This window comes from Taudactylus pleione, unplaced genomic scaffold, assembly GCF_031769625.1.
Source record: "Taudactylus pleione unplaced genomic scaffold, aTauple2 ptg000778l, whole genome shotgun sequence".
NCBI lineage: Eukaryota > Metazoa > Chordata > Amphibia > Anura > Myobatrachidae > Taudactylus > Taudactylus pleione.
In genome coordinates, this window is record NW_028285180.1 from 380,924 (window position 1) to 405,443 (window position 24,520).

At 43.0% G+C, this 24,520-nt stretch overlaps 1 pseudogene; it reads left to right on the forward strand.

Moving 5' to 3' along the window:
- The window catches only part of LOC148475106 (uncharacterized), an 84,703-nt pseudogene that overhangs the window by 16,577 nt on the left and 43,606 nt on the right, over positions 1 to 24,520 (forward strand).

Here is a 24,520-nt window from a genome sequence, read left to right on the forward strand (position 1 = left end):
ATGGACTCAAAATGTCGATGATTTGTTTCCGAGCCACTTAGTTATCACTTTTGCCTTATGACAAGGTGCTCCATCATGATGGAAAAGGCTTTGTTCGTCACCAAACTGTTCTTGGATGGTTGGGAGAAGTTGCGCTTGGAGGATGTTTTGGAACCATTCTTTATTCATGGTTGTGTTCTTAGGCAAAACTGTGAGTGAGCCCACTCCCTTGGCTGAGAAGCAACCCCACACATGAATGGTCTCAGGATGCTTTACTGTTGGCATGCCACAGGACAAAGACTTTAGGAGGATGGCCTGGTGTCAAGAAGGGCAGTAAAGAAACCCAGAGCCGTAGCTAGACATTTTGGTGCCCTGTGCCAGAAAGTGCATTGGCGCCCCCCCCCCTCGGCCAAAAAAAGGGACATGGTTTTACAGGGATGGGACACAATAGTAATCCCAATGTAAATTACACAACACAGTATTGTCCCTTAATCACGTTATGCCATACAGTAGTACTCCTTATATATTATTCCACAAAGTAATGCCCCTTACACATTATGGCACCCAGTAACCTCCTTTTACATTATTTTACAGAGTACTGCCCCATACGCATTATGTTACACAGTAATTCCCTTAACACATTATGCCACACAGTAATGCCCTTTGCAGTTACAAGGAGCAGGTTGGAAAGTTGCAGGGTGCAGGGGTATCACACTTATATTGAGGGCAGTTACAGGGTGTAGCGGGACAGTTACAGGATGCATAAGTGCAGATGCAGGTGGGTACAGTTGCATGGGGGTGCAGGGGTGTCACATGCATGGGTGATAGTTACACGGTGCAGGGTGGGAGTTACAGGATGCACTTATAGGGTACAGGGGTGTAACTTGCATGAGGGTGATTACACTTGCATGGGTGATAGTTACACGGTACAGGGTGGGAGTTACAGGGTGCACGGGGTCTAACTTGCATTAAGGTTATTACAGCGTGCAGAGGTGGCAGTTGCAGGGGTGCAGTAACAGTGTGCAATGGTGATAGTTGCAGGCAGGGCAGTTGCAGGTTGTGGGGGTTTCAGCTGCAGGGGTAACAGTTACACTCTACAGGGGTGGAAGGTCCAGGAGTGGCACACACAGGGTCCAGGGGTTGTAGTTACAGGGTGCAGGGGTGAAAGGAACAGCGGGGGGCATCTGTGTGCAACCATTACTAGATGTCAGCACCCTCTCCCCAGCCCTGTACTAACCCCCCCTTTCTCTTCTCCACCTCTAACTGCTGCTTCACCATTTAACTTTAGTGGCCAGGGGAGAGAGGGTTACTTACTGTAGCTGCCGTAGAGGGAGGAAACCAGCAGGATCCAGGAGGAGAGTGGAGCTAAAGATAATGCACCTCCTATGTGGTGACTGGAGGAGCTGTCTCCTGAGCGCTCCTCCACGCTGCGGGCTGCCAGTGCCTGTCTTAACAGCCGGTAAATTACATGTGACTCGGGGGCGGGGCTATGTACACCCTTCGGCCCCACACAGTCCGGCCGGCCAGTGCACTGCAGTGAGAACTTGGAGCTGAGCCGGCGGGCGCTCTGCTAGTAACAACATACTAGCGGGCGTCAAGCAAATAGTGCCGATGCGGCCGGTTCCGCCCCCAGAGCAGCTGCGCTCTGTGCGACCGCACCGGCCGCACCACCCTAGCTACGGCCCTGAAGAAGCCACCTCTCCAGGAAAAACATCAGGGACAGACTGATATTCTGCAAAAGGTACAGGGATTGGACTGCTGAGGACTGGGGTAAAGTTATTTTCTTTGATGAATCCCCTTTCAGATTGTTTGGGGCATCTGGAAAAACGCTTGTCCGGAGAAGGAAAGGTGAGCGCTACCATCTGTCCCGTGTCATGCCAACAGTAAAGCAGTTTTGCCTAAGAACACAGCCATGAATAAAGAATGGTACCAAAACATCCTCCAAGAGCAACTTCTCCCAACCGTTCAAGAACAGTTTGGTGACTAACAATGCCTTTTCCATCATGATGGAGCACCTTGCCATAAGGCAAAAGTGATAACTAAGTGGCTCTGGAACAAAACATCGACATTTTGAGTCCACGGCCAGGAAACTCCTCAGACCTTAATCCCATTGAGAACTTGTGGTCAATTCTCAAGAGCCGGGTGGACAAACAAAAACCCACAAATTCTGACAAACTCCAAGCATTGATTAGGCAAGAGTGGGCGGTCATCAGTCAGTATGTGGCCCAGAAGTTGAGTGACAGCATGCCAGGGCGAATTGCAGAGGTCTTGAAAAAGAAGGGTCAGCACTGCAAATATTGACTCTTTGCATAAACTTAATGTAATTGTCTATAAAAGCCTTTGACTCTTGTAATTTTACTTCAATATACCATAGTAACATCTGACAAAAAGGTCTTAAAACACTGAAGCAGCAAACTTTGTGAAAACCAATACTTGTGTCACTCTCAAAACTTTTGGCCATGGCTGTAAATGTGGAGTGTAATATTTTTTTTATACAGAACTAAGGCCCTCATTCAGAGCCGGACGCTCTGAGCAGAGCGCTCGCTCTGAATGAGGGCCGTCCTCCGTAAAAATGGAGCGTCCTCCTGGACGCTCGTATAGCTGTGGGTCACCACCCACAGCACATACGAGCGTGCAGGATGATGGTCGCGATGGTCTTGACCATCGCGACCATCGCCAGTGCGACCAGAAGCCTGTGGTCGGGGTTTTCGACCACAAGCCCTGGAGTGATTTTGGCTCTATCACAAGTGATGTCAGTGGGGCCAGTTTCTGACGGTAGGCGTTCCCTTGGGAACGCCTCCGTCTGGCAGGCACGCCCACCAAAGGGGGCGTGCTGTCAATCAACATCGACAGCACGCCCCCTTTGATCAGACACAACGAGCGAAGGAAAGTCCTTCGCTCGTCGCGTCTGGCGCATGCGCACGACGGAGCTCCCTCCGTCGTGTGCATGCGCAGTGCACACCATCGACCCACTTGCGAGCGGACAGCCGCTTGCGAGTGGGTCTGAATGAGGCCCTAAGTGTGTTTTTTCCTCTTTTTTTTTTTTTTTTTTTTTTTTTTTATTAACTGTTGGCACTATTAGCTGGCAGCACTAATGTGGTTAGCTTTACTGCCTCACAGCACAAATTCCGGTCATGGTGCATTGGTGTGGAGTTTGTATGTTCTCCTCATGTGCTTGTGTGTGTTTCCTCCAGGTCTCTGGCTACCTCCTACACTCCAAAACCATACTGATGGGTCAATTAGCTTCTGATAAAAATGACACCTAGTATGTATGTGTGTACATGTGGTAGGGAACATTGTAAGCTACTCTCGGCCAGGGGATGATGTGAATGACTGAAATATTCTCTGTAATCAGCACAATGGATTTAGGTTCTGTTGTAGGTCTTGTTCTTTGCACTATTTATTTGGCTTCCACCATTTCATATGTTGAATGTTAGATTACAGCGTCAGAGCTGCACTGTTTCCTTTTATGGCTAGAAGCAGACACAAAGAATGCGATGTCAGTTGGCAGGAGCTTTTCACAATAACACTGAACAAGAAGCTTTATAGTAGTTAGCACACTGAAATGCAAGCCTGGCATAAACAATGCTTGCTGACCTACAGAATGGTAATCCTTAATACAGACTGCAAAAACAAGACAAACATTATTTTAAATTGTGAATATTTGAAATCTGACTAGTAAAGGGATTATGTGCAAAAACAAATTTTGTTTTTAGTGTAAATGCAAAGATTGTTCTGTGAACAGAATATTTATATATTGTTTCAACGTCCTTTACATTATATGTTGTATTGCAAAGAGAGCAAATGAAGTAGAAGGGAGTATGCCAATAGAAGGCCATCAATTTAGACAAATTACATATTTCAAGTAACTATCCAATGGGTGTTACAGGTGTACTATAATGTATAAAGGACAAGGGAAGGTGTAACAAAGTATCATAATATGAATGCAAAGAGCATTGTTTTAGCGAACAATAGCATTGCCTATTTTCCCTTATTACGCATATGAGTAATATATAAATTGTTCAATGTTATGCAGGTAATGGCCAGCAGGTGGCCCTCTGAGCCATCACCAGTGGCCACCAGCTCATTCCTACTTTATTATCAGATTTGTTTTTTATGGCTTGTAACGCTTGTTTAAAACGCCTTCTGATATGTCATTACAGATCCCTGCCTCTTTCTTTGATTAAATGCATTGTTTTAATTGGTTACTGAAATAATGGGTGATGTGTGTCTCTTTTGAAGGTTAGTGTCTCCCATGCAACCCTGAAGTTCATCAGGTTGCCTATCAGTATGAAGCACTTTCTGTAGACTAAAGTTTGAATATCCAGAACATAGAGAATTCATGAGTCATTCACTGTGGTGTAGAGAAAAGGAAGACAGCTGAATAAGTGTAATGTGACTATGCCTAGCAGACTTTTTTTTTTTTTTTTTTTCAGAAGTCCTTAAACTAAATGCTTCTAGTATAATTTAATAATTTCTTAGATCTATTTCATATTTGCTACAGAAATCTGTTGCTCAGGAGTGCATATTGGCAAGGTTAAGGGGCACATCCACTAGCAGACTGCACGATTACGACATTGTAATCCTACCTATATATCTGTGTGTTATTACCCAGTTTTGTTCTATTTATGTTTCCAACTGTAAAGCGCAACGGAATAGGCTGCGCTATATAAGAAACTGTTAATAAATAAATAATCGTGCAGTCATTTCACAGACTGTGATCAGTCGTTTAGTGTAGGCACCCTCCCTCATCCCTGAACATGGCCAATCTGTCATTATTGACCAGCATGTTTGGGCGCTGATAGGAGCGAGCATCGCTGGTTGTTTTTGACATTAAGCTGCCTGAATAACAAACGATTTAACAATGTCGTAAACGTTCAATCGCTCTGTTTAATCGGGTAGTGGGTACCCGCCTTTACTCCCAGAAATGTAGTCCTCAGAGGTGAATGCAAGTCTTATGCAATGGATGGATCCCCCGATGCATTCATGGATCGAAATGTGTTTATTCAATCGTATACTGAGTTGTATGCATCTTTGTGGTCAGACCACCCTATCCTTTTTGTATTGTATTTTGTATTTGTATTTTTGTATTGTAGTCCTCATTGTTATCAATGTGTACTTTCACTAGCCCTGTTCTTTGTGCTTAAGCCTGAAAAACAGCGTAATTACATATATGCACAGCTTTGCATAGCGCTCATTTTCATTACTATGCCCTCTCTGAACTTTAGGGCTCGATTCAGACCCGCTCGCTAGATGCGTTCGCACGCAGCCAAAGTTTGCAAATATCACGATCGCACGGTAAGGCATTAGCATGCCCACTCTGTCTTGGCGAGCGATCGCGGTGTGTATTTAGACGCCCACCGACCTGTCTTAAGATGCCTACTTTCCCTTAGTGATACAAGTCATCTCCAGGATGTGTAGGCAACCATCGGTAACATTGAGTACCATCGTAAGCGTACGCAGCACTTGTGTCTGACCATACCCTACCGCAAGCACTGCGAGTGCTTGTGTCTAAATCAACCATGTGACGTGTACTATGACGCTGCGTCTTAATTATGCACACCTGACACGCCTGCGTTCGCACCACCATACCCCCGTTTTCATCGACCATCCCCGGTCACCACCCATAAACAGCTTGTAAGTCATTAAATAAGAAGTCACTTTTTCTAGCGAGCTGGCTATGCGCAGTGAGCGAACGCTTCCCGATCGCATGGACTAGTTCGGGCACTGCGACTTATATGCATGCACAGATTTCAAACAACGGCAGGCTGCGTTCGTGCCGCCTAACGAGCAGGTCTGAATCAGGCCCTTAGACTGTGTGAACACTGTTACACCTACTCAGTCACAAGTGGAGATGCAGGTGATTCTGCACTGAATCATTTGAAGTGCGCAAATACCCCTCTGCGTCTGCCGCTTATGCCTCCAGCTGCTTAGAAAATACACACACAAATATTATATAAAAAAAAAATAGCTGCTATTGATACAACTGAAGGACCCAGACACCTGTATCATATCTGATAAACTAAAAAGTGTCTAGGAATGTCTTTTTCCCCTATGTGCATGTTTTGTGGTTTTACTGTGCTGCATACGGAAAATACAGTAACAGATGGGATTATTGATTTCTATGTCATAGCAACTTTATAAGAGTACTGTACCTGGAATGTTGCCTGTATTGTGCTGTATGGGCATATTTATTTATTATTGGTTATTACATTCGGTAATTACAATTTCTTATTGCGGGAATACGAAATGAAGTATCACTGGCATTTATTAAAAAACACATGCAGGACAGGTTCCCTGTCATGTGTAATCGTAAAAGTGATCACTAATACAAACACTTTACTTTCTGGTTCAGGGGCCAGACACGCTACTGCGCATGTGGGGTCATCAGACTACTCATGTGAGCGGCTATTGCTGGGGAAGAGATCCTACAGATTGTGCAGAAAAGGGGGGGGTTGGCCTGGACAAGCATGAAATAGGACACAAGCTACAGTGCTCTCCAGCCTGAAAATCTTGCATTGTGTCTTGTAGCCACCTGTGGTCTCTCTCCATCCTAGCTTCTGTCTGCAACAGTCTCTCCCAACCTGCTAGTACTTTTACCGTCGTCCTCAGCCATGTCGCCATTGTGCTTACCCAGCGGGGCATTGGACTCCTATGGCATGGACTTGCTGTGCGTGAAATTATGGTACTGCTGTTTCCTGCCACTTGCTGCTTCTGACTCATTTCTGGAGGTGTTGTGTGTGCAGGCTGCTCCTGTCTCTCCTACTTCCATTCGCCTGCCTCTAAAATACTCACATGTCTGACGCTGACAGCCCTGAAGGCTCCAGAGTTTTATTCAACAGCCATCTTGCCTGCCTGTTGTTCGTGTACTGCACTCACCTGTTCATGTGTTGGGGTGTCCTGCTTGGTCTCCTCTCCTCACATCCTTCTGCAGGGCGTCCTCTGGACTGTGGATCCTGTCTGTTAAGTTTAGGAGTCCTCTGCTGCAGTGTTTTTGTCTTCCTTTCCTGGTTCCTGTGGGGCCCCTGCCGGTTGCCAGTTTTTTGGGCTCTGCTCTCCTACCCTCCACTGTGGGTAACATTTGATACCATATTTGACTGGGTGCTGTGTTATTTGCTCTCTGTCTGCTGTAATCGAGCAGAAAATACCGGGCTTCGGCATCCACCAAGCTGGAGTAGTTTGCAAGATCCACTACTTTGCAGGACCCGGGTCCGTCTCATGCTGATTCTCAATCCTCTACTGTATCACTATCTATTCCCACAGTCTGAGACTCCTGGTTTTAAAATGGAACAGCTGTTGCCTGCTGTTACAGATTCTGAAAAAAGGGTATCTGATCGCATAGCTGAGGTCCATATTGATTATCATTGATATGCAAAAAGTGAGGGATCGTATGGGAGAGACTGAAAACCACGTATCTACGTTGGAGGACAACACTTCTACTGATCCTGGACATTTGACTTCTTTGGAGACTCAAATGGCAACCTGCCAACAAAAATTTGTGGCTATTGAGAGGCAACTCCACCGCAACAATATTAGCTTGATTGATCTACCTTAAAAAAGACAGATGGCTCAGACCCAGGACATTATCCCGGTTACTTTTTACCTTTTGGATGAGAGGAATTCACTCCGCAGTTCGCTGTGGAAAGGGCCCATCAGATTCCCACTCTGGCTCTTCCTCAGGGAGCGACACAACTTCTGTTGCAAAACTCCTACATTATAAAGTTTGGGATACTATTCTACATCTTGCCAGGGCGAAGAGTCCTTTGAAGTATAATACAGCGGAACGCTAGTGTTCAAGATTTCTCTGCGGAGGTACGAAAATTTAGAGGCAAATTTATCCAAGCCAAGTTTACAGGACTTACAACTACTGTGCATTGTTTTTCCTGCCTGTTTGAGTCATTTCGGGTGGTAGATATCATTTCATCGACTCTCCTTTGGACGCTGTTACCTGGCTCAATTTGTAAGTACCCAGATGTATAGGTTCTCCAGTGTTCTGTATTGTACATGTGGGGGGTGTTTATTTAATCTCCCCACATGCCATTAATTCTCTGGACCTATGGTGATGTGTTCCTATTTTTCTGATATTTAGAGCCACTTCTTGGTTTAAAGTTTTGTCCAAATTTGCACTTAGGGCCTGTTTGAGACCCGCTTGCGAGCGCTATGCGCTCGCAAGCAGGTCGATGGGGCACTGAGCACGCAAGCCCCGTAGCGAGTGAGAAATTCACTTGCTCCGGGGCTCGCTACAAACGGGGCGGCTGTCGGTTTATCTACAGCTCGCCCCATTTTGTAGCGGGGAGGGGGGGTGGCTGGAGAAACGGAGGCTTTCCTGAAGGAACGCCTGCCGTTTGTGGGTTGCCCTACTGACATCACTTGTGATGTCAATAGTGAGCTTCCTGCTGTATTAGAGCAGGAAGCTCACTGGGGATTGCGGGAACAAGACCCTACCACAAGGGTCTCGTCGCAAGCCCGATGGTCGCGTCCATCACCTGGCCGCCCGCTAAAGCTTTGGGTGGTCACCCACAGCTTAACGAGCGGCCTGGAGGCTGGGCAAAAAATAAAAAAAGGCCGCCCTGATTCAGAGCGAACACTCAAAGAGCGTCCAGCTCTGAATCAGGGCCTTAATCTGTTTATGCACACTCGCTAATTCTGCAGGCTGGGATGTTTGCTGTTTAGATCTGCTCCTAGGCTGTAACTGTACCATAACCTTAAGGCACACTACAGTGGCTCATGCCCTCTATAGTTCCTTTTATTGTTAGCTACAGTACGTAGTGCGTCATGGTGTTTTGTTTGCAATTTACGGATTATGCGTACCTTTTTGGGCTGGTATGCAGATGTGGGTTTTTTTGGGGGGAATGGTTTGTCTTTCTGTTTTTTTTCTTATGATTGGCTGTTGTACACAAAAAATAAAAAATATGGTAGTTGCTCAAATCAGCTTAATGACATACCACAGGTGCTTGTAAAGGGCGGGGTTTACACTGAACACAGAAAAAGATTTGTGCCCCCCAGCACACTGTAGCAAAATCAAAAATACTTAAATCCTACATGATAGAGATTCAGAGGTATTAGTTACATACATTTGCAAATATATGAATAAGCGCCAGGCCAATAGTCAAGGCTCCTCTATACCGGCGTCCCTAACATTAACGTTCGAGAAGCAAGGCACCCCAGAATAATTCCAGCCAAGGACCATTCCCAGGGCATCACACGTAAAGGGGAAAAAAGGTGATATTGATTTATCCTTACACATCTATTCTTTACACTTCACTAAGTGTTAATGAAATGTGAAAGAATTAAAATGACAAATAATATACAAACAATTAGAGAAGTGATAGAATATTTTTATGTGAATTAAGTGGTGATGACATGAGAGAGGTCCAGCCAGAACCCCCCCGGGGGCCCCACTCCCAAATGCTCACCCCAAAATAATTATTGCTACATAATAGTAGCACCCACTCTGGGTCATATAATTACAAATTGGTGTACTGCATGATAACAGCACATGTATGTGCAAATATGTATGTTTGATTGGCTGTTGTACACAAGTTTTCTGTTGTATTTGAATGGATGGCAGGACACATACAGGCACACTTTTTTTTTTTTTTTTTTTGAAGTGGGGATATGTTATCCTCATTTGTTTAATCCCCTTAGTGTTCGCTCTATGTTAGGGTTCTTCTCGTGGAACATCCGAGGACCTAATAATAAAGTAAAACATTCCTTGGTACTATGTCACATTAAGACCCAGACCCCCAATGTAGCAGTCTCTTAGAAACTCATCTGACTGGGAGTAGAATATTGTCCCGTAAAAAGCCATGGGTGGACAATCCACATTCCATAGCCACTCTCAAGGAGTGTCTATTCTTGTTAGTAAATCAATGTGCTATATTTTCATCTGCCTTTTAGCCAAATACACCAAACACCCCCTCCTGAGTTTGGCTGACACAGATGGGAGTGGCATCTGAATTGGTTGCTTGGGATGGTTTATTTGTGGATTATTCTTCTGTGGCTATCCCCCCACACTAATATGGGATGCCTTTGAGGCTTTTCTCCAGGGCACCTTGATTTCTAGGGTGGCTCAGATTTTGGCTTTTCAGAAATAACGTGCAGTGGATCTGGAACAGAGCAGCCAGGACTTGGTGCAAATATGTTTTGAACCGGCTTGCTGCTGATAGTCATAGAGATTAGACTTATTTGCTTATTGATAAGTCCAAGTGTAGGCTCCTCTTTTCTCCCCATTTTCACTACAGATGTGTCCTCACTCGTCTTTGCTGCAGTCATGTCAAACAGTCCCTCTGGGGGCACCTTGTCCTGTGAGACTCTGCTAGTGTCAGGCGTTTTTTTTGCAGAAAGTGCTGTGCTGATTACTTGTATATCTGTGCGTGTCTAGATATCAGACTCTGTCGCACGCAGATATACAAGTGTTGCATATCAAATTAATGAGTACAGTCACGCAAAGTGCTTTTGTTGAATCCGATTGTGACTAAGGTGCACATTCGAGCAAAAAAGATGCTACGCCGCTGAGCGTGGCTCACAAGCGCTAGGTGGCTTGACTCGATGTTGTATTTAGGCTTAATGTATGAGGACACATCTGTACTTAACTCTTTTGTATTTGAAAAATCAATAAAAAATACTTGACTAAAAGAAATTGTGCGAATGTAGCCCATAGGCTACAGTGGCTGACACAATGTAAAGCTGGTGCTTGGTAAATTCAAAATTTTAGCAGCCCTCGTAGAAACCTAAGCTTTTGCTGTTGAAAACAGTGGACCGCAGCAGATATCTCCAACTCGCATAAAGGGACATATCTCCAATATCTGTTTCAGTTCTCCATAGATGGATCAGAGGGATACTTTAATATTTGTGGGTACATCCCCAAAAATGGGTGTTTTCAGGAGATATCCTGCAAATGTTTTTTATAAATATGCCCCTTTATGTGAGACTGTCCAATCAATGACCTCAATGTGTGTTTTATGTTCTGAATACTGTGCATGTTTTGTTTCTAAACTTAAGCTAAATGTTAAGGTACTAACACACATGGCAAAGAGTGCAGTTGACTAAACAGATTTGTGGCCATTTTAGCCACAGGCATGGAGAGAGAGTGCTAAATCGTATACATTGTTCCATTGTAATTCCATAGTTACTCTAGGAAGCTTCCATGAGGAAGGCAGGAAGGAAACAAGTGAAAGTAGAACTAGAGATCTAAAACAAGCAGGTGAGATTTCACATTCTGGGGCAGATGTACGAAGCTCTGGAAAGTGATAAAGTGGAGAGTGGTAAACGACCAGCCAATCAGCTCCTAACTGTCATGTTACAGGCTGTGTTTGAAAAATGACAGTTAGGAGCTGATTGATAAAGTGGAGAGTGATAAACGACCAGCCAATCAGCTCCTAACTGTCATGTTACAGGCTGTGTTTGAAAAATGACAGTTAGGAGCTGATTGGCTGGTCGTTTATCACTCTCCACTTTATCAATGTCGGGGACACATTAGACGATATCGCTCATGGAGCGAATCATCTAGTGATGATTGATCTAGTTTGATTGTTATGTTAGCACACTTTTAGGGGTATTCAATATGAAACGTAAACTTTGCCGTCGAAGTTTAAGCCACACATCGGAGCTTTTTCCGGCGAAAAAGTATCGCGCGCGCTCTCTTATCCCTGTATTCAATATGAAATCGTCGAAAACGGGACCTGGTGATACTTGGGTTGGCGAAAACAAACGGGAATTTTTTGGAAATAATTGTAGGACCCCCCTAAAGATGTCCAGAGCTCGGGGATCACTATGGGTACCCCCGTTTTTGCCTGCAGAAGAAAGTCTGGGTTTTTAAATAGCTGCGGCAGGTGTTTTTTTTCCCGACATTGTAGAAGTGATGCAGAAGAGCAATTTGCTTTTTTTTTTTTACATTTTTAAAAGTCGTCCCATCAAATTTGGGGTACATGATAATGGGTACTAGCATATTTTTAAGTCCCTAAAGTTATTTTTTTTAAATTCTGCAAAAATGCACCTGCCACTACTTTGCGCAATGAAAAAAACACCTGCCACATACTTGGGGACCCCACCAGAAATAATTTTGTTAGTTTGGCATTGTTTTTACCTATTTTTTTTTTTTTTTTTTTAAACCCCAATTTTTTTTATTTATAAATTTTTTGTTAGGCTGTCCCGATTTTTTTTTTTTTTTTTTTTTTTTACATTTGTTTTGGAACATTTCGTTTTAAGGGGACATTCCCAATAGTACAGGCTATTTTTTATAAGCCTACACCCCCCAAACCCCTATTCTGCATTTTTTTCACTTGCTATAGTGATTTGAAAAATTATCCCTTTACAGTGGGACTACAAGTGCCAGCATGGCTGCCATTTTGCACTTGTGGAACTACAAGTGCCAGCAGACATGCGGCACCTGTCATTTCACTGTAAAATAAATAGTTAAAAAAAGACAAACACACACACCGTGACAGTATAACTTTATTACACACACCTACCCATTCACACATACTTACCTATACCAGATGTTCAGTCCCCTTCTCCACGTAGAATATCCAAAAAACATGGCCCTGCAAAGAAAGATTTCATACTAGCCTACATCCAGCGCTGGTCTCCGCAGTAATCCATGGGTGTTTAAAAACAAAAAAACGAGTTACCCGATCCACGCAATACAGCTATGTGTATGTGTGTTGCTACACATACAGATAGCTCCCGAATGGCAGCTATCGGCACTTCATGGGGCATTGCAGTCCCGTGAGCCAATCAGCGGCAGCGCTCACTGTAGAGCGGCCGCTGATTGGCTCCGGCAACTGACAGTTCCCACGTGGGCTGACTCGCCCACGTGGGAACTGTCAGTAGCCGGAGCCAATCAGCGGCCGCTCTACAGTGAGCGCGGCCACTGATTGGCTCTCGGGACTGCCAGCTCCGTGGATGTGCCGTCAGCTGGCATTCGGGAGCTATGCGTGGCAACACACATACTCATAGCTCGTTCGTGGGTCGTGTAGTCGTTTTTATTTTTTGCCAAGTACGCAGATTACTGCGGAGACCAGTGCCAGGATATAGGGGAGTATGATTTCTTATTTGCAGGGCCATGTTTTTTGGATATTCTACGTGGAGAAGGGGACCGAACATCTGGTATAGGTAAGTATGTGTGAATGGGTAGGTGTGTGTGTTTTGTCTTGTGTCATTTTTTTGTAAATTTTTGCAACTTTTTTTTACAGGTTCAACAAAAACGGGAATTTTTGGGAAATATTCTAGGGACCCCCCTAAAGATGTGTAGACATGGGGGATCACTATGGGTACCCCCATTTTTAACTACTGAAGGAAGTCGGGTTTTCTAATAGCCGCGGCAAGTGCATAAATGCGACTTTGAAGAAAGTGATGCAGAAGAGCATTTAGAATTTTTTTGGGGGAAAAATAACTGCCCAGCAAATTTGGGGTACTTGAAAATGGGGGTCAGCATATTTTAAAGTTGCTAAAGTGACTTGAAAAAATTGTGAAAAACCCACCTGCCGCAAGCAGCTGCAATGAAAAAAACACCTGGGGCATACTTGGAGACCCCCCAGAGTCAAGTTCGCTATTCTTAACTTTGGCCCCCAAATTCAAAGTGCTTTTTTGGGGTGTCCCGATTTTTTTTTTTGGACACAGATCGTTTCAAGGGGTCATTCTGCAGGCTTTTTTTTTTTTTAAGCCTGCACCCCTAAACCCCAATTCTGCACTTTTTTTCACCACCTATTCAGTGGTGAAAAGTTATCCCCGTTTTTTTTCAGACTTTTCGAACCTGTGAAAAGTCTTTGAAATTGAATACGGTGTAAAACCAAAGCCAACCATATAAAGAAACTCAGCATTATATAGTGTTCACTCTAGCTCCGGTGGCAGGCAGGGCGCCGGAGCTAGAGAGGGCAACTTTGTGTGCGCGCCCGAAAAGGGGGCTTGGTCATGAAAATGGGGCGTGTCTACAAGACGCGTCCCCTTTTCGTCATACTTGGGGGCGTGCCCGGCACTTACGGACACGCCGGGCAGCCCCCAAGCTTCAGACCGTGAGAGTAGATGCCGGGCGCATGCGCCTGGCGTCTATTCTCCGGCGGTGACCGGGTCACCGCACATTTCTCCACCCGCGGGACACTGCGACCTGCGGTTGAAGACTGCACCCGCAGGCTGTGAGGGCAGGGTGCTTTTTGCCCTCCTCCTGGAGGGCAGGGTGCTTTTTGCCCTCCAGAGGGAGGGCAGGGCGCCGCGCCCCGCTAAAACAGCCTAGCGGGAACGCTAGTATAAATATTAATATAAATCTTGTTGCATACATATAGAAACATATCCATCCTATTGCACCAGAAATAGGCATAAGAAATCTGGACAAGTCTGCCCTTGTACGGTTATATGGAGAATCTAGCCATCTAGCCCATACATCATAATGCTCCAGCACAGTATTTCTAGCAGTATAAACATATTTTTCATGTGCGGCAACTGCACTAACCAGGGAAAGCCAAGTCTCCAGGTTCGGCCCACTAGTCGCCATCCATTCCCTTGCTATGCATACCTTAGCGAGCAGAGATTGGTAGTGTAACGTATAGCGTGTTTGTCAATTGTGTCTTCATCTATAACAGCCAAAATACATGATATAGGGGTAAGAATATCTTCAGGTATCCCCGTGGAAATAACACGTATTACATCTTGCCAAAAATAATTAACTACAGGACACAACCATAAAAGTTGCCAACAATTCCCCTCAAATGAATTGCATTTGGGGCATTTTGAATCGATCCTTCCCCCTAGTCTGAGTAAACGGGCGGGTGTCATGTATACCCTATGAATTAAATAAAATTGTATCTGCTGATATCTTAGACATAGTGGCTAGATGGGAACTAGCAAGAGCTGCTTTCCAAACTTCTTCCGCAAGTGCCCCAATATCAGTTTCCCATTGTTGTTTAATAGATAATAAATCTAAATTATGATGATTGTTCAATAAAGTAGAGTAAATCACAGATATTAAACGACGAACTAGCAGATTGTAATAGCGTTTTAATAGGAGATTCCTGTATAGACAGAGAAACCTCAGAAAATTGGGCATTAATAGCATGTCTGAGTTGAAGATAACGAAGAAAAAAAATATTTGGGTACATTAAACTCTAGCTGTAATTGATGGAAGGACTTCAGAATTCCCGCGTGAAATAACTGTCCAAAAGATACTACATCCCATCATCCCCAGGCCTCACCGATCTGTAGAGCAGAAAGTTCCCTGAGACTACTGGCGTGAGCAAGCGGAGTATCTGGATCTATGCCCTCTGCCTGCACAACATGCGAGACAAGTCTCCAAATAGTAATGGCTTGCCTAACTAAGGGCATGTTAACTATGTGTAGATTGTCACTTAAGAGGAACTGTAACGGCGACAAACCTGATTTGGACTGAGTCAAAACAAGGGCAGGTAAAGAGTCAGCAGCTTTATCATTAATCCATTCCCATCTATGTGCTAATTGTGTAGCGTAGTAGTAAAATTTGAAAAGGGTTAACGCCAGACCACCAAAATCATGAGGTCTAGTCAAAGTGTCTAATTTAATTCTAACCCTCTTGTTAACCCAAAGTAATGAAGACCGTAATCAATCAATTTGTTTAAAAATCTTCTGAGGGATATACACCGGGGAGTGATGCACAATAATACAAGATTTTAGGTTGCAGAATCATTTTAACAAGATTAACTCTACCTGTTATTTACCCCATATTAGAACACGGGACTTGAGGTAAGTAATCTGCGGCATAATATTCAATGGCACATATTGTTGAGGAACATTAGAGATCCAAATTCCTAAATATTGAAACGAGTCCACCCATTTCAGTGGCAGGTGTATAATGGGATTACTGGGACAAGCTCCTTTGAAGGGAAGAATACATGATTTATCCCAGTTAATCAATAAACCTGAGTATGTACCAAACAAATCAATAACATCTAGGACATTAGGCATAGAAACATCATATTGTGTGATAGAGTAATATTTCGTCCGCGTACAGTGCAATTTTATCTACCCTGGAACCCATAACTAGCAGAGTTGGCTGTAATCATACATGCCAAAGGCTCAATGGTCATAGCATATAGAATGGGCGACAAAGGACACCCCTGCCTTGTTCCTCTAAAAAGTGAAAACGAAGCTGAATATAGTAACTTTACCCACTTAATGTATCCTGGGCCAATGCCAAATTGTTCCATGGTTTCCCATAGAAATGCCCACTCGACCGAATCGAACGCCTCAGCGGCATCTAGCGACACAATAATAGAAGTTTGTGCACCGCCACGCTGGACCTGTAAGTGTGTGAATAAGCGACGAAGATTTACCGCCGTGGACTTACCCGGCATAAAGCCTGTCTGATAAGGATGAATCAGTTGGGTTATAACCGGATTAATCCTGGAGGCCAGTATTTTTGCTAGGATTTTCACATCTGTGAGAAGATATTATATGGGCCCATATGAGTCAGTCAAAGTAGGGTCTTTGCCTGGTTTAGGTAAAACAATTATTAGTGCCTCAGATATAGAACTTGGTAAGGTGTTGTTTTCGAAAATTTGGTTAAAAAGATCAAACAATTGTGGTGCAAATTTTTTTTTAGGTTTTTTTGTATAGCTCCAGGGGAATCCCGTCTATCCCTGGGGCTTTACCATTCGGAAGGGAATTTAAGGCCACCTCAAATTCCTCTAACGTCAGATGAGAGTCGAGAAAGTCCCTAGCCGGAGAAAGTGTTGGAAGGGATATAGTAGATGAAAATCACGCAATTCCTGTTGAGTATAAACCGATCTAGATTTATATATGTTATGATATCCAATGCCTACTCCATATGAAAAGTCTAGAACCAGGCTAGCGAGATCTTCTGCCAATAACAACCGCCCGTTGTTCCCTTAGAACTGGGATACGTTCACCGGTGCTTAGGCAGCCGCCTGGACTTATAGCTCGAGGTAGAAGTTCACATGGAGGAGCAAAATTATTCAATGGTGACAGCAACAGTAGGAATGGTGACTAAATCTTGGATAGTAGATATGATTATAGATCCAGAACAGGATGCTGTTGGTAGTAAATGTGGTATGGTTGTAAGAGTAGAAAAGGCAGCCTGAGGCCCGTACTGAAGGGGAAGATATTTGAGTTGGCTTTGAGAGCCAATGGTGCGGCTTGGAGCCGATGCTGAAGAGTTTAACAATTGATTTGGCTTGGAGAGCCGATATAGCTTGAGCACTGAACTAGATACAATGTCCTGATAAACAGTACGAGTTGGTGTACAAATTAGCGTCCAAAGTCCTGACGGACAATACATAGATTTGAGTGCAAGTTTGTGTACTGGTTTGTGTACAAATTAGCATCAGTCCTGACAGAAAATACATAGGTTTGAGTTCAAGTTTGTGTACAGGTTGGTACAAACTAGCATCCATGATTTTTGGGCAGCCATCCATGCTTCTTTAGTTGAATCTGACCCATCAGAAATATAAGCTATTTCTAAAGACCTACAGGAAGCCTCCAACTCCAATTCAGTTTTTTTATAGAAAGACTTTAAACCAGCTACTCTTTGGATTAAAGACCCTCTGAGAAATTATTTAAAAGCATCCCAAGAATTGAAATAGATGTAGTGCCACTATTGAACTCAATAAATTCTTTCCAAGCAGCCTCTAATTCTGCCCCAGAGCCCATGTGCGACAACCAGAACTGGTTGAACTTCCAGAAGGAGTGACCCCGCTGACCCTCCAGGTCAAGAATGATTGTTAATGGGGAATGATCGGATATACCCCTAGTCTCGTATTTCACCTTGTGAACTCTCAGCAGTAATTCCGGTGTGACTAATGCCAGGTCAGTCCTAGAAAATGAGATGAGTATATGAAAAACAAGAAAACTGCTCCCTCCAGGCATCGACCAATCCCATTCCCTCCACCATACCCGAAAATCCAGAGTCCCTCGCTTGTGTATCAGTAACAGATATTCTATGCCTATCGAGTATTGGTCCAGGATATTGTTAAAATCCCCCACACATATGGCGGGAGTTCCCGGGAATAAGCCCAAAAATTCTGCCACCTTTTTATTATTAAATATTTTTTTTATTGAAACATCACATATCGATATAATAGTCATGTCATATCACATATCAGACATGAATATAAGGTTGATAGTACAAGCGATATGTAAACAATATAATATAGAAAAACAGAGGTACATTCATACTGGACAAAAGCAACACTAAGCAAAATATATACTTTTTTTTAAATGAACAGGTAATAACCAGAGCCACAGTGTTAACATGCCTCTATGCCTCAATCAATTTTCTTAGTTTTCCTATCCAAACAAATGAGTGTAAAGTTAAAACTTTACAGTGAAGGAGAACTAGCCCAGATATAATAATATAAATAAAAAGGTTATTAAAGAACAATATGGGAGAAACTAAACATAAGCGGGAGGGAAAACAAAACGGTGAGAGGGAAAAATAAACAAATAGTAAAATTACATTAAAATTTTAAGCAAAGAAAACAAACAAAATAAAGGAAAACGTTGTTGCTATTAAGTAACTTGCTGTAACAAAAAGCAGTGTTATAACCAATCAAAACATAGTTTACCTATAGGAAGGGCACATCTATTTCTATAAAAAATATGCCAGAATTTAAATAAGTAGACAACATTCAAACACCTTTTTAAGAACATCATGTGAATAAGGTGGAGGAATGTATACCGGCGCCAATAACAATAAAGAGTCAATCTTACATTTCAGGAATACATATCTACTCCAAGCATCGCATTGCACCTGCTCTAAAGTAAATGGAACAGATTTACGCACCAGTATGGACATGCCCCTAGACGCCAAAGTATGTGATGAGTGATATGTCCAGCCAATCCAAGGCTTTTTTTAAGGACATCAATTTCCCACCAATCAAATGAGTTTCCATAAGGCACATTATATCAGAAGCATACAGTTTCACTGTCTGAACACCAATGATCTCTAGACTGTTATTTAACTCTCTCACATTCCAAGTGAGAATATTATGTGACGCCATCATTTAATACCGTACGGAAAGTATTTAAGCAACCATGAGAGCACACAACAAATGTATACATAATACCTCACGTACCAAGCATAAACCATCATATTTGAAATAAAAAAGATACCCCATACAAACTAGTATGGACCCACCCCCTAAAACACCCCCCACCCTGTATACCAAACCCAACCTAGGCATACCTTGAACCTTAAAACCCCTTACAACTAAACTAAGCAATATAAATAAAATATTACCTTACCTCAAACTAGATAAATGGAGCAAAATATATAATGACAACAGAGCATAACACAGGGGACACTGAGTCATCCCCCCGGGACCAAATAACAAAACCATAAAAATTGTGTTATTGAATAATCCGGTGAACAGTCAGCAAAAGAATAGAAAATATTCTACCCATAAAGGACTATATAGCCCAACAACAATATTAGCAAAGTGAATAGATTATACAATGAATATTGAAGATCAAACAATAAAAGTATGAAATCTTAACTCGCTGAAAAAGCCAAGAGAATACTGTAGGTAGATGACACCAACAAAGGTTGGCCCTCATTCGTATATACCCAGACTACATAGACAGTGTGTCATCAAAACATAAAACACATTAAATATATCAGAAACAAATTAGACATTAGCCATATAGAAATGTAGGATTATTAAAGCTCAAGATAGCAATCATTAGCCAATGCATCCCTGGCTGGTCTGTGGCGGTCAAGCCATAGTGCCGCCTCCCTCAGAGTCGTAAAGAATTTGGTTTCGCCATCGGCAACTACACGAAGCTTAGATGGCTATAGGATTGCGCAGGAGATATTAAGATCACGAAGGCACCTTTTAACCGGAAGAAATGAGGCTCCAACAGTGTGTGTATGTGTGTATGTATATATATATATATATATATATATATATATATATATACACACACACACACAGTACAGCAGAGCACAGTAGTAAAAAAGGAGGATTAAAGAAAGTTCCTTTTGTTTTTAGCTCAGAGTCAGCTTAAACTGATATCAACAGCAGCTTACAGGCAGGGTATAGTAAGTACAGGCTCCTCATGCAGGTCAGTATAGGAGTGGAGGAATGCAGCACTAGCAGCATGTACAGGAGCCCTGCACACGACTACCACGGCCAGCAGGGAAGGACTCACCAGCAGCCACGTATTCCAAGTCAACGCTCCCCCTGATCACCCAGAGAAGAGCTGAGAGCAACGTACAGGCACCGCTGCGGAGGTGCCACTCAGACACAGAAGATGGTGCCGGCGTCTCATGTGGAAAGGCCCCACCGCAACGATTTCCATCTTTCTGTGTAATGGTGCGTACACACTGGGCGATTAAAGTGGACGACTGAACGATAACGATATCGTTATCGTTCAGTCGTCCACTTTATCGTCCATTTTTAACACAAAAAGATGAACGATGACGACGACGCGCGTTCCCGCGGGTCGTTCGTCATCCTCGTTCATCGGGCTGACATGCAGGCCAACCTGACGACCTCGTCAGGTTGCTGCATGTCAGGGAATGGGTGAGAGAGCCCGGCGCTGAACGATATCGCTAATGATATCGTTCAGCGGCTGTGCTCAATGTCATGAACGACATTGAGCACAGCCTGCCGGGGACACACTAGACGATATCGCTCAGGGAGCATATCGTCTAGTGTGTATGCACCATAAGACAGTCTCTGCAGCTGCGACAGGATGGCACAGCACGGTCTGTGCACCAACTACCACCAGGTCGCCGAATAATAACACGGAGGAGCAGGCAGGATGTGGATAGCGGATATCTGGGTCCAGAGAGCGCACGAGAAAGCGTGCTACTCCATGCTCTCCGTGGCCACGCCCCCAGGGCTGGATTTATTTCATTAGATCCTGTTGGCAGCGGCATAAGTCTAGGGCCCGTCTCACATTTTGCTTTGCTACTCTGCTATAGGAATAGTCGGTGTGTAAATAAGCCCTGGTATCATGTTCTGTACATGTGAATTGGACAGTGCCATAGAAATGGGTGTTTCTAGCTGCACAGGAGCCCCAGCCACTTGTCTGCTATGAAATACCCCAGGCCAGCATTTCTCACCACTGTGATGAGTTGGTAGTCGCTGCTGTTATAGTAATTAATTAATGGAAGCCATTAGTAGTAGTGATATGCCCTGAAGTAGTAATTTGTCATTCGTAGTAAAACACATTAATATGATAACTGTTCAAATTCCGTGATCCTGCGATGCTGAACCCGGGATTTCACAGTTATGACAGTCACGATCAAAAAATTATTGTGATTGTCAAATCGGTGAAATTTAGCATGTAAAATTTCAGCAATCCTGCGATGAACATCGATGGTAGGCATTTCCAACCGGCGGATTGGCGTTTCCCATCTGATCGCAGGATCGCGAGATCCTTGATCAGATGGCCTTTAGACACAGTTGTTGTTTTATGCAGGACACAGGAGTGGAAACCAGCTATAGTTTAGCAGCACGATGTAGTCTGTACGCAGAATTGGATAAAAGCGATAGTGCAGTACACAGGAATGCAGACTAGTTGTAGTATGCATGTGTCTATACACAGGCATGTAAAACAGTCAAATAGAGGCCAACGCTATTGAGGCAAAACAAAACAATCTGGCATAAAGGGCAGAAGCAGGCAAGGCTAAATAGGTCATGATAGTAGATTCCAACCTCAAGAGATTTTTGCCACTATTTTGCTTCAGAATCTGTATAGGAAGTGCTACTATGCAGCGGCAGTGGCTTTTTTCCCACTCCCAAGTTCCATTTTGCTTAATTTACAGACTCCGTCGCACACAAATATACATGTGTCGCATGTCAAATTGATCAGCGCAGTGTCCTGGTACCTCCCTGTCACGTTGCATGTCAACTAAGACACATTTGCAGGTGAAAAAGACACTCAGGCAGAGTCCCACAGGACCTAGCGTCTCACGCCACATGGCGTATTGAGGCTAGATGTATGAGGACACATCTGTACAGACCAAATACCAAATGTGTTAAATATTTGGAACTGCTCTTTGCTTTGCACTGACTCATTGTCAGATCACACAATTCATAAGTTGCAAAACCATATGAGTGAAGAAGTAACGCAAATTGGAGCAAAGTGTGGACAGATGGCAAAAGTAGGCACTATAGCGTCAAACGTGGTATACAACTGTTACAACCTTGTTGCTCTGTATACAACCCTGTGACTCCCTACCTTCTTTTCAATGTTAGTTTTTTTGTTTGTTTTATGAGGAGTATTTTCATATATTCTGTCTTTGTCTTGCAAGCTAAGTGGAAAATGTCAGGTGAGCTGCTCAGAGCAACCAGTGACGATGCCGACATCAGAGCAAACGGAGTATCTAAAGTGAAAAAAGGAACGTGAACAAATTGACCTTGAACAGCTTGTGCGACATAAGAATTCAAGAGGAGAATGGCGACGTCCCTGGGATTTTGGGAAGACTGAGGATATGTAAGACCAACATTATTACTATTATCCTCTCTTTATAAGACACCAGAAAGGTTCTGTAGCGTGGAGAAAGGAAAATACAAGGGGCAACAAATTACATACATAGTCTAAAATATGTTAAGAAAATCACAACTCCATAATTACAGTGTGCAATTAGCATAACTATGTAGAGAAAACAAAGTGTAGAGGGCCAGGCTTGGACTAACTTAACGTCTATAACGGATAAGGGTGGAAATGAGGGCAGAGTAGAGGAGGCATGTTGGTAGGCTGGGTGAAAGTACTGGAGTAAGGGAGGTCATTGAAGTGGATGGGGGTAGTCTGGGAAGTAGTGATCAGGGAGGAGGAGGGACAGAAATTATTAGCAGAGTATGAGGGGGAGTGTAGGAGGAAATTAAGCTGGAGATTTAAATGTATTGAACCTTCCAAACAGTGGAGACGTTGCCCATAGCAACCTACCAACATCTAGCTAGCATTTATCATTTGCATTCTATAAAATGAAAGGTAGAAGCTGTATGGTTGCTATGGGGAACTTCACCACTTGTTCTCTTCCCCACTCTTAAGGTTTGCTACATCTCCTCCATAGAGAGGAGAGATCTGATCGGGAGCTTTGTAGATGAGGGAGATTCTGGTCCATCCGTAAAATTAAACTCTCTTAAGTAGATTATTGGGCTACATACTTGGTTATTTTACTTGATGTTCCAAAGCATGACTGTATGGCATGTACCATTGTTTTGCTAGGTTTGAAGACAGTAATGTCTGTGCTGATACAGTCCCAAGTAGATTCTGCGGCAGGAGAGGTGAGCACCATAAGCAGGCCAAAAGGAATCCATCTAGAAACTGAGCAACTGAGAATATCTTCACCTGGCAAAATAATAAATGCATTAATACTGTTGGAAAAGGTTAATATAGTAAAGATTATATGTTACATCAATAAATGTTTTTCCTAATTTACTCAAGTAGTCACCAATACCTTTTTTGTTTAGTATATTATATTTTATTCTTTATATTTTTAACAATAACATTTAAAAAGGGGAAAGTGATTACACAAGTTGCTTACAGATGGGGTGGTTTTCATAGTTGAAGATCATTCCCAATCGCATTTAATAACCTGTGTTACATGAAAGTCGTTCACATGGAGAGAGCTAAATTTTGCTATTTATCAGATGGCATGTACTGGTAATATTTTCTATACAGGAGAATATTTATGAAAAATATTTCTTTTTATAGTAAATATTTTTTTCAAAATCAATATTATGCAGGCAAAGAGATAGATATGATGTAAACGCTTGCTCTACACACTATTATCCATTCTCAGTACAGGACCCAGGGCCAGGAAACGTTACTGCAAGGGGCAAGGTACAGAAGTTGGCTTCTGACGGAAAGATCGCTTTCATTCTAGAGTATGCCAGAGCTTCCCACACTCTGCCATTACAGTGCAGGTTTTAAGGCTATCCATGCTTGAGTCCAGATGGTTAAATTAAATTGACTGAGGTACTAATTAAGTCATGTGTGCTCAACCATGGATGTCCTTAACACCTGTACTTTGGGAAATCCTGCAATATGCACTATTGCAGGTTCATTTCCTCAATCACTAAGGCTAAAATTAAATGCTCTTTGCACACTGTCATACTGTTGAAGCCTTTTCATGCTGGATCCTGAATGAACTAAAAGATTTTAAAAAATAATTGTGTACACTGTTATTTTGCTGAAAATAAAACTGTGAATATACAGTAGCTGTGCGCACCTATTCTTTGTGTAAACAGAGCATTAAGCAGTATTTTACCCCTCTCCTCCAGTGGTTGACTTGCAACAGGTAGTTGTCCTCAGATTAGCTGTGTCTTGTTTAATGTCTCAATATCCACAAAGAAATAGAAGAAAGCTGGGGTACATTAGTGTTTACTGTTTATACAGAATAATGTTAACTTCCTAGTGGCACCCAATCCACTATTTAACCAATCACACTGATTCCAATTTCACCTATGTCCCTCTGAACATACTACTGCACGTAATAGTTCAGATTTGTAAATTTATTTGAATAAATATAAACATAGTTTATTTAAAACCTAAAAATAGAAATTCTATAAATGCACAATACAATTAAAACAAAAAATAT